Below are 10,842 nucleotides of genomic sequence, written 5' to 3'. Positions count from 1 at the left end.
GTATCATTTTATTTGTTTAAACTGTTCCGTTTTTCTACATTTAATCGCAATATTTTCTCTTGTAAGCGCTTTCGTTTGGTTTAGCATTTGCTATTATTTACTCCTTTTTTCTTTCATATTTTTGTTATAATTTGAGCTTTTTTTCTTTTCCTACACATTGTTTTTCGTTTCGTTTCGTCATTTGTTATCTAATGTGAAAATTATCTTAATTATTTTATTTATTTTGTACTTCTAACTTCTACTTTTTGCACTCTTTCAATTGATTCTTTATTATTTCAATTTCATTCCTTCATTTTTATTTCTTTTTCTTCTCTGCATTTTTATTTTTATATCTTTTGTATATTGCAAACATAATTTGCGAAAAACTGCACCGTTTTCTTTTTTTACTATCGTTTTGATGTTTTTTTATTGACAGGTTTAATTAATATTTCTAGTTTGTTTTACACTATTGAAAAACATTCGCTTAGCATCATTTATTATCGAATGTAAGTTATCACTTTTCTTGACTGATGATAAGTTTCGTCATATTTTCATGTTTTTTTTTGTATTTCATTTTTCTAATTTGCACTTTTGAACTATGTTGACTAATTGAATAATACCACTGAAACTTATTTTTCCATATTCCTCAATATTCTTAAACTATTCTGTACATTTTTTTACCATTTTGTCCTTTCCACCCCTTCCTGAATAAATATTATCTTGAGTGCTAAAATCCTTTTCCCCCGTCCGAGCAGATAAAGGAAAACACACTCCCAGCAGAGCATGCCGACAGAAGCCGCCCGTCCCTGGAACAGATTATTATCAATTTTCCGCCAATTTAAAACTCTGAATATGTCTCGTCAAAAGAATAAACGGTGCCAAAGGTGCCAACGAGCATGTCTAGCACCGGAGACAGCGCGCAAAACGCCATCGCAGAAGAGCGATGCCGAAGAGCGTACGGGGAATAAAAACCCCTTTTGTAACGGCAGCCAGAACCAGCACTCCACGCTTGGGGACACAATTTGAATGCCTTCACCATGGGGATAAAATCTGGCATCCTGTTGGGCTTGCTTCGATTGGACGATGAAATTTCCACTCGATGGGTTCGCATGCAAACGTTCCACAGCACCACCGCTAGGGGAATTTTACACGGAAGGATGCGTTTGGAATATGCTCACAATACAAAAAAATATATTCCAAATATTCTAATCGACTCCTTCAAACTCTGTTTGATGTGTATATTAGTAGAAAAAGCAAAAAATCGCTTTTTCATACAAACCACACAAACTCGTCCGCTCTCAAGCACCTCGCAAACGAACCGAAGGGGCGGTTCTATCGAGTACCCATCTCATCGCGTCGTCATTGTCAACCGGCACTCGACCCCTGGAGGGGTGATTAATTTCACTCATTATCCATCCAAACGCGTCGGTCGCTTCGGTTCGCTGCTTCCGTGCCCAGAAGTGCACTCTGCTGGCGCCATCAACGGCCATCCAATCCTAATGCCCGATGCGCGGGCTAGCTCATTATTTTGTCTCTACCCACACACACACACACGTCGCCTACACATGGATTAGTGCAGCAATTATTCGTTTCATCACCAGTGTCATTATTATCGCGCGCAGCATCGTCCGCTGGAGCGCAGTGCACACTTCTCGAGGGCCGCTCGAGTGTCTCATTAGAGACCTGGAGCAGGACTCGAGTTGGAGGATCACCATCGCCCCGAAACCATTATGATTTCTCCATCTTGATTCCATTTTCCATCTGATGGTGCTAGTGGACAAAATGGTTTCCCACTTTTCCCGCTTTTCCACTGAAAAACAAAAAGAAATCTCCCATTAACTTTGAGTTGAAGTGGAGGGAAAGGCAACACAGCGCGCTACTGTTTCGCTTCATTTAGTAGATTTATTTTACTTCTGTGAACTTGTTATTTGGTACTTACCGATCGAAAGTATCATCCCTCGAATTGAAGCTTTGAAGCTGCTGTTTGATGCTGCTAAGTGCTTGTGCTTGTTTAATTTCCAATCGAAGTGGGCATGGATTTTGTTTGGAAATTCGTAAAGGCCGGGCTACATTGATCGTACTCCTGAGTGTAATTTTTGTGAACGCGTACGCCATCTAGCGGCGGCGGGTCGAAGCTAGAGGCTGGTATAATTTATCTGTCAAAAAGTGTTTTGGGTCCAGGAGGCTATAATTTTACCCAATGATGGAAAGATGTTGGAAGATGGGGAAAAATGTTGCCTAGCGCTTTGTATGAATGACGATTTATCCACCAACAACAATTAACGGCCTATTTTGTTGCAATTTAGGGACGTTTATAAACATTTCATACGGCATACAAGTAGCCTGCTCGAAACTTGATGAGACACCAAGTATGAATAATTTTGACACATAAATTATACCGACATCTAGCTTGCGCTGGTCGTCGCCAGATGCGCTAGTGAAAATAAAAATTACACTACGGAGTACGATCAATGTAGCCCGGCCTTAAAACTTGCTACGGCGCTAAGCAACGAAGCCGGAGCGCAAAGCTGTTTCGTTAATTGCACGCGTTTGGTGAAGCGCAAAATCAAACTTTTAGAAGATCTTTTGCGTAAAGGCATTTAAATGTTGATTTTCGCGAAAAATTTTATTTTTTCTAATTTTTATAGTCCAATTGCTTTTAAATAAATATTGTTTACAGTCGTTGCCACTAAATTTTGACACTAACACTACACTATTTTTGTCTCGAAGACATCAATTTTTCGCAGTGCGCATCAATTTTTGTCTCTGAGGCATTTTTTATTGTAATTCAATCGCTTTTTTTACAAAAAAAATTACGTTATTAATTAAACTGTGTGTTCTGAAATTATTAAAAATTAACTTAAAAAGAGAAAAATTTCATTGAAAAAAATTGGTATGTATTTGTAGGTGTATACAACAGCTCTAGAATTTATTAAATTTCATTATTTTTTCTCATAAAACAATAAAAATATACAATTATTGGAATTTTAATGTAAATCACCTATTTACAATTGTTGAAAATGTGCTGAAATACCTTGTAAAATTTTAATGATTCCTACAAGAGTAAAATAACGATGACTTACAGACAAAAACAGATACTTTAGAGTCAAAAATTGATACGCACTGTCAAAAATTGATGCCTTAGAGCCAAAATTAGCTCGCAACGACTGTATTCTAGCTGAATATGCATATGCATTGTAAAAATATTCTGACATTACACAGTTCATCTACATCTACCACATTGTTCAATAATATTTGTCTAAAGACGAATATTACCCGAAAAATTCGAAAGGCAAACAGATGTCTTCAATTCACATTAAAAAAAAACACAAGTTTTATCAGTTAACAGCGCATTTAAGCGATTACAGCTGAGATAATAGTAATTTAAATTACTTTCCTTTTATTTTACCTACCTCCCGCTAAAGCAATTTCCCCGCTCACAACGTAGCGATCGCTTTTCTTTATCCTATTCTGCATTTCGAACAACCTGCCGACCCTCCTCAGTCATCGCTCCCCCATTGGCCAGCAATATTATTAATGAAATAAATTCATAGGAAATATATGCTTCACAGAATCCAATCAATCTCCCTTAATAGATGGATTGCGGTTACCATTCGTGCCCCGATCCCACACACCCAGCACGATCGTGTGTATAAGTATGTATGGTTTTTTTTTCTTCCCCATCTTGCTACCATTAAACCTCCGTCGCACCTCATCTTCTAGCAAAGGGCACACTCTGCTGTGTGTGTGTCTGTTTTATTATCCTAGAAAATGAAAACGATAGATAAATTGGATTCTGGCCGCTGCCAATCTACGCTTCAGATGAAACGAAAAGAAGCACAAAAAAAATCGGTTGGAGGTTGTAAGAGAGAAGGCGAGAGAGACCGCAAGGATACTGAAGATAACGAACGAATTTCGGAATTGATAGCGATAGCGTCCTATCATCGACATCAGGTTCGATTTTTCGATCGAGCGGGTGTACTTTTTTTGCTGCTGCTGCTTCTGCCTCTCCAATAAATAACAAGATTCGAACCGAATTGCCGGCGTCTTGAAGTGGTGGTTTAGTGTTGGTTTTCAATTCGTTTTTTTAAATATAAATGCAGATTAGGACCGCTGTAGACAGAAATTTGTTTCTGCCAGCGGGAAAGCGCTGCTGACGAGCTGACGAGATGCTCGCACGTGCACGTACAAGCTCACCTTTACAAGGTGGAAAAGACTGACTTTCCATCGCATTCTCCCGCAACCATCGAGTTTCCCAGCCCGCAACATTATTCCACCGTTAGAACGTCACCGAAGAAGCAGGCAGATGCTAAAAAAACATGCAAAATTTCCGCGCAAACCCGTGAGACCGGAGCTGAAGCCTGAATTTGAAAGTTTATTTACTCAGCTCGAGGTGCAGTTTGCGAAAAATAAACTGTGCCAAAAGCACCTCCAGCCGCCCCGTAAACCGGCACCAATTTCAATACATCATTATTCCACCCGATCGGCGTTGGTGCGCAGCATAATGAAACTTCTGATGAGCTCGCGCCCTCGCGCACCGACCCAGCCCTATCCACGGTGTTGCGTTTGAAGCTTGCCGGCAACACTTGACATACGCGACATGTGCGCGGCCCACGATAACCGTATCAGAGAAAGAGATGCTTTCTTATCCAACACGCCCCCCACCCCCCGCCAACACGTTGATCGACCAAGGTTTTTTTTCTGTGGCCCTCCGTCGAGGGTGGTCTCTTTTTTCCTTGCTCCTTGTTATTATTGCTTTTGCACCGACAGCAAATTGCTCACACACTCACCTGAAGGGGTGTCGGTTTGCTTGAGCGATCAAGCCAGCGCACCCATCACCATGGCATGGTTGGACATTTGCAATCTAAATCATTGTTTGGTTCACCACACACACACACACACCCGGTTATTGCGCACACGGGAGCAAATATTCTTTTCCGCTTGCGTCGATTTACATATTATTGAGCTGACGACGGCGGCGGCGGCGACGGACACGCTAAGATGACACAACACCAGCCGCTTCTTGGTTGCGTGTGTGTACGCCAGCCACACACGCATGCACGCGAGCACGGCGCAAAGGGCTTGATGCACGGGAAGAGATCAAAAGAAGCTGCAAGCTTTCGCGGCTTCCCGTCGTAGCTCGTTTGAAAAAAGACCGAGACAAGTAACGGCAAACGGCGTTTGATGATGATGATGTTCTTTAGTAGACAAGGCGGCATACACCTTTGCGGACAAGTCGTTGGGAAGAACGGTTGGTTTTATTGGTTTATGTGAACATCTACGAACATCTACAAAGTGCTATGGATGAAGAATTAATCTACCATAATATATACTTTTGTTTTTTTAATATTGCAATAGACTGTAGGCATTCAATTGTACTAAAGCGAATAAATTGTCTACTATGCCAATCTCATAGATTAATATTCCTAATTCAAAGTTTCTTACTTCATCAAACAAAATAATCGTTACGCGTTCAACAAATTAAAGCACCACTACTAAAGCCTTTTAGTATGAATTTCAGCTCTATTTTTACAGTGATAAGTTCATTTATCTACCATCAGATACAAAATCATTACACTTGTGGTCTTCTAATTGAGCTGAAACACTTGGACCTTGAGTATTCGAAGGTATTGAATTTATGACATTTTTCGCAGTTTTAATACAATGTATTTATTTAAAGAGAATTTTAGAGCACTCATAATACAAGACTCACATAAATTCCTTACGGGTTGTCTTGCTTGAACTCAAATCTGATGTGCCCTTTTCGAACTTCTTGCTACGAGAAGTTCCTCTAAAATCCTAAAGACCTGAAGAGAAGTACCTCTGCAGAAACTCATGGCCAGCTATAAATAATAAACCAATTTTTTTAACTATCTATTAACCAAACTTTACCTCAATTGAATTACAGTGAACCCTCTCTTATTAGACACCTCTCCAATTTGAAAAACCTCTCTTATTTGAACATTTTGCACAGTCCCTTGATTTCCAGTACATTTTTGTTCCTCTAATTTGGAAAACCTCTGAAATCTGTGTCCCTCTTATTTGTGTATGGTGTTGCCATGGTTATTGAATGATGTATGCTCAAATTGGCAATCGTATGCACAGTTTCCTATAGCAACAGTTAAGGCTGCATACTAAATGTTTTGTCTCTTTCTTGTTTGTTTGGACCTTTCATTCACTTTCAACCTCTGTAATTTGAAAACCCCTCTTATTCGACAGTTCCATCGCCTCTCAAATAAGAGAGGGTTCACTGTATGTAATGAATAACAGTTCTTTTTCTGGAAAGAATATCCAGAGCAAAGTTCAATTGAATGCTGGAAGATATAAAGTCTTCCACATTCACGGAATTATTGGTTTTATCTATCTCCAACATTTAACTCTAATTTAGCATCATTTTTATTAAATCGATTCTTTTCAGATTGCGTAGATTTTTCAATTCTAATATTGGGGTCCTTTCCGTTTTAAGTTGGTAGGTTGAAATTTCAGCACCGACAAACCGACGTGAAACTGGCGTTTCAAAAGTGTCCCACACGAAAATACTGTCATTTACCTGTGAGGCGATCACTTCTGTCAAAGTAAGCTCTGTTCACTGCTGCTTCGATGTAAACAACTTTTCTAAATATAAATTGAGAAGGAAGTGTGAGGCACGATTTTGTAAGAATTATTGGCCAAAACACCCAGGAAAATCATTTTATAAGTTTCCAAATCAATGCAAAAGATGTGAGAAGTACATAAAACAATACGCATTGGAATTTGCGAAGAAAAACAAAAAGGGGATTTAGCAGTTTCTTCTCTGTGTCAATGTAGTAAGCGAATCATTATAGAGATGGCGCTAGTGTTTAACGTATTTTCATTTGAAATAAGGAGGCAACTTTTGAAGCTCATTTTGTTCGAAGTGTCACGTCGGTTTGTCGGTGATTTCAGCCTGTCAGCTGTTTGCATTGTATAGCAGTTTTCGAGCAGCTGACTAAGTGGGTAACAACATGCCCGTTCTAGGTTCAAGCCCCGAATGGACCGTGCCCCCATACGTAGGACATGACTATCCTGCTATGGTTACAAAAAGTCACTGAAAGCCAAGCCCACTTCACTTAGTTGGGTACAGGCAGGCCTTGACCGGCAACGTTTGGTTGTACCAAAAGAGAGATCTAAGTGGGCTTATCCCAAGGTGTATGAATTGAATGAAGATTTTAAGAGTGTTTTGTGTATTCGTCAAGCCTCCAGAAAGCTTTTTGGACAAAAATGTTCACCCATCTTGTCAAAAAGTGATATTCAAATTTGGTTATAAAACATGCTATGAGACTACCTGGACTACATACACTTTGAATCTGGATTCCATCACCAGTTCTGTTCAATGAACCTTGGGATAAATGTAAACATCACCTTGTTTTGCCATTTTCCAGCAGGTACTCGAATCTGATTCTAGCTTTGAGGCTAGAATAATCTAGACTGAAAATTGCAGGCTCGTTTTGTGTGTGGTTTTGTAAGGAGTGTTTACATGATTTCAGCCTCCAACTGTCAAACTCCATACAAAAAAACTGACTAGAATCGTGAAGGGCCCCATTGTAACAAAAGTAACATATTTGAGAGTGTTTGTTGCTGAAAATAATGAAATTAAGTAGCAATATGTTTGCCTATTACTTTTTACAGCAATTTCGCATAGAAACGCTAGTGAAAATAAGTGTTTCCTACTTTGATTTAAAGTACTAACCAAAGCACCATAGAAAGGAAATAGAAAGTGATGTAAGATTAATCAGTCTCAAGAATGAATACAACAGAAGAATACAACAGTGCTCTTCCAAAAGAATGGTAAATAATATAAAGTATAAGTCTACAAATGCTATTAATTATTGATTATTTCAAGCTCCCTTGTTTTATCGCTCTATTTCGGTGATTTATTCACTGAAATACACTTTTGTTCCACTTCCTCACACTCACACATCTTTGCTTTATTAGATACAAATGCTTCTAATTTAATTTCCCCCTACATACACAGCTATTTGCCGTCCGCAAAAAAAAAAAATTAACCCCGCTTAAACACTCATCCACATCCACTATCAAGACCTGCTAATGATGCGCACATTTTACCTACTACCTATTTCATTACCATAAAACCCATCTGCTCGCCCCCGGTTGGTCTTTGGACTTTGGATCCCTCCCCGGGGAGGGAAACTGATCATGATGCTGCTGTTGCATAATGTTGTGCCCTTTTTTCTTTTTTTGTCTTAGTTGCCTTACTTTCCTGTGGTCATGTTCTTCCTAGCACAAATAGCATACGGTGTGTTCCGGTGTCCCGGTTAGCGTTTGGGTCATCTTGAAACTGTTCTCCCGGGGAGCAGCAGCTGAAGCTGTGTACGGTGTTTTCCGCACCGTAAGATCAGCGGCACGGATGAAAGCAAGCATTAATTAATTCCAGCTGTATCGGGGGAGTTGTCCACCTTCGGAGGCCAGCCGCCATGGTGTCCAGTAGCTGTGTGCTGCTGTGTGTTAGTGCTCCTGGTTGGGAGGAGAGTTCTTTTTTCACGCTCTTGCAACACGTGTGCTTCCTTGGAGGAAGGTTGTAGTCGTAGACAAAGCTATGTAGAAGTGGATTTTTGGTGGATATAAACGCTGGAAGTAATTTTGTCTTATCTACAAAAGATACTTCTAAAAAACTGGCTACGATCATAGAAAACGAATTGCCAGACAGCTTAAGAAGAGTGAAAAATGCTAAACTTAAATGCAGTCCCCTTTGATAAGACATTCCCTAGCAAAACCCTTTAAGTTAGACAGCTTTTTTCTGCGCCTGACACTCCTTGATTAAGTGTACCTTACTCACTATCCAGCCGGCTGTCTCTGTTGCACCACATTCAAATACAACAAGGACATACGTATGCATTTGCAACATCGGTAACGAATTCCTCACATACGTTTTATGTGAACAGGAACAGGAACCGAAGGAACACTTCCTGCATGGCTCTATTTAAAACAGTTGCCCCGATGTTTCTACCCCCCCCCCCCTCCCCCCTTCTTTTATCCCCAACGATGGATACTGAAAAACCTGTGAAGTCTGCTAATGACTTTAGCATCATGTCAGCTCCCATTAGCACCGGTTTCCCGGCGCCCCTTTACCGTGTCTCTTGCCCAGGGCGCTTTACTATCTCGATTTTTGGTTTCTCGGCTTCACGTTCTTTGCTTTAATTTTAATTATTCCTCGATGCTCATTTGCAAATACCTTACGAAAACCGTCCCTTCGGCCACCAGAGAAGGCTATAGTGCCGCCGGACTTGCCTCAGTGGAATGTTACAGCAGTAGCCACCAGCCCGCGGGTAGGGAGTTTAAGGAGGCACTTATTTATTGCAACACTGCAACACCGGATATGTTTGGAAGGTTGAAAAACAAACTGCGCACGATAGCATCTCGCCGTACATTCCCGGTACACTGATTAGTGTAAGCGAAATTTGTTACCCCATTTGTTAGGCCGGATTGTCCCGGTTTAAGAAGGCTTTATCTTGCAACGAATTAATACCTCGCCAAATGCTGTACGAGATAGGCAAGCACGCGCAACCGTTTGGTATGCGTATTTTTCCACTCGGCGACGTTCATCGGTCTTGTGGTCCAAAAATAAGTCTTAAAATGTCAACCGAAAGGCGCGTAGTAAGACGTGTTGTCCCCCCACTCGTGAACAACGGTTAAAGCTGACCCCACCACACACAACACGGCTTGACTGGTGCGGGTTTTGGGCGTAAAAATAGACATCACGTTCACGCGATGCCGTCGGCCGTTTATGTGATCGAAGTCGCGGACTTTCACCGCAGTTTCTCGCGGTTCGCGGATCGCAGTATGCTGTGATATTGGTTTTAAAATGTGAAGCAAACAGAACAGTATAGTAGTAACCACGGGGGTGTAGCTCAGATGGTAGAGCGCTCGCTTAGCATGTGAGAGGTACCGGGATCGATACCCGGCATCTCCAAGAGGACAAGACGGAATTCGTTCCTTTTTTAAAATAAAAAGATAGAGAGGATTATTTCAACGGATTGTTTACACAAAAAACCAGCACTGTTTGTATGCTATTCTCTACCTAAAAAAAGACACATTTTCCCCCACTGTTTGTGCGTCTGTGTTTCTCCTGTCACTAAGCTCTTTCTACAGAAGTAACACCACACACACAGAAAAAAAGAACAATATTTTCCTATCATTTTCATCTTGCCGTCTCGAGAGCCGGTGCAGATAAACATCAAAACCACAAACACCTCATCGCGAGGGTCGCATCATCATCATCATCGTGTCCCGTGTCCTCCTCTCAATCTTCTCCCAGCAGGACGCACGGGAGGGTCAAAAGATCATTTTGTGCGGCAAGAAAAATAGACAGTGACACTAACAAACTTTCGCTCCGCTTGCTTCCCCTTTTCCAGTTCCGTTCTCTTGCCCCCGAATCCGGGCGGGGAGGACGTTTGTCTCAAGAAGACAGCCCAAGTCCGATGCTTGTCTTCTTGTCTGTTAGTGATGGGAACGATAAAAAAGCGAGTCCTTGTTTGCCGTTTTGATGGTTTCTTCGCCCTGAATGGTGCCATTTTTTTGTGTCTTTCCCCCGCTGCTTTTTTGCTGTGCTGTGCGCGAGGGCGTGAGATGCCGCACCCGACGGCTTGGCCGGGGCAACATCAATTTACGCCACAAACGATTTATCTCCCACCGGGATAGGATAGAGTCGCCTCGGCCAGGCAAAACACCAAACAAGCAAACACAAAAAAAACCCTGCAAACCTTATGATACACTAACGCTTTGCCTGTCCTTTCCTCCTGCTTGCAATCACGGGGCAAACCCTCACGAACCATATCAGCCTCGTCATCTTCAGCGTAATCCATGGGATAACTGCACACGTACACA

The 10,842-nt window shown here is 41.3% G+C and overlaps 1 non-coding gene across 1 annotated transcript; it reads left to right on the top strand.

Moving 5' to 3' along the window:
- Positions 1-9,855: 9,855 nt before the first annotated feature.
- Trnaa-agc (transfer RNA alanine (anticodon AGC)) lies at positions 9,856-9,928 on the top strand. Its single transcript has one exon. It is a non-coding gene; the product is annotated as a tRNA-Ala (tRNA).
- The last annotated feature ends 914 nt before the right edge of the window (positions 9,929-10,842 follow it).

The sequence above is a fragment of the Anopheles coluzzii genome, chromosome 2 (genome assembly GCF_943734685.1).
Source record: "Anopheles coluzzii chromosome 2, AcolN3, whole genome shotgun sequence".
In the NCBI taxonomy this organism is placed as follows: domain Eukaryota; kingdom Metazoa; phylum Arthropoda; class Insecta; order Diptera; family Culicidae; genus Anopheles; species Anopheles coluzzii.
This window is presented reverse-complemented; position numbering and strand designations above follow the sequence as displayed.